Source organism: Schistocerca americana, chromosome 10 (genome assembly GCF_021461395.2).
Source record: "Schistocerca americana isolate TAMUIC-IGC-003095 chromosome 10, iqSchAmer2.1, whole genome shotgun sequence".
NCBI lineage: Eukaryota > Metazoa > Arthropoda > Insecta > Orthoptera > Acrididae > Schistocerca > Schistocerca americana.
In genome coordinates, this window is record NC_060128.1 from 125,956,270 (window position 1) to 125,956,951 (window position 682).

At 52.2% G+C, this 682-nt stretch overlaps 1 non-coding gene across 1 annotated transcript; it reads left to right on the forward strand.

Annotated features, from left to right (window-relative positions):
• The first annotated feature begins 327 nt into the window (after positions 1-327).
• On the forward strand, positions 328-402 carry Trnas-cga. Its single transcript has one exon. It is a non-coding gene; the product is annotated as a tRNA-Ser (tRNA).
• Positions 403-682: the final 280 nt, after the last annotated feature.

The following is a 682-nucleotide window of genomic DNA, read 5'->3' on the forward strand; positions in this document are numbered from 1 at the left end:
CGGCGAGCAGCTACGGTACTTTGTTATGGTGTTCTCCATTACAAAATGGCGCAGAGGCAGCATTTGGATGACTTTATACGCGGCAGGAACATCGGGAAGCTGGAAGAAGGACGATACGTGACTTCTCTACACAGAAGCCGGTGAACTACCACTGTCATACCGGCGCGACATCCTACTCAGTAGGTATGTGTGTCGGGTTTCTGTAGTCCTTTTTCATACTGCCCAGCGTTTGACGCCCGACATCTGTATTGAGTGAAACTTCCTGGCAGATTAAAACTGTGTGCCGGGCCGAGACTCGAACTCGGGACGGGGACGGGGCGTGAGTCGTGCTTGGGTAGCTCAGTTGGTAGAGCACTTGCCCGCGAAAGGCAAAGGTCCCGAGTTCGAGTCTCGGCCCGGCACACAGTTATAATCTGCCAGGAAGTTTCATATCAGTGCTCACTCCGCTGCAGAGTGAAAATCTCATTCTCGATCTGTATTGCGTGGTGGCCGCCCAACTACACAACGTATGCACATGTTTCCACCTTGGTATCGCTACGTGTTGAAGACACTCATCATAGTACTCCTACGACACACGACTAGTTGTGCAGCTTCCGAAATTTTCGTCCCGCTTTCCAGGCCATCACAATCTGCACTCGGTCAGACTCACATAGATCGCGCGCCTTCCTCATTCTACAGACGG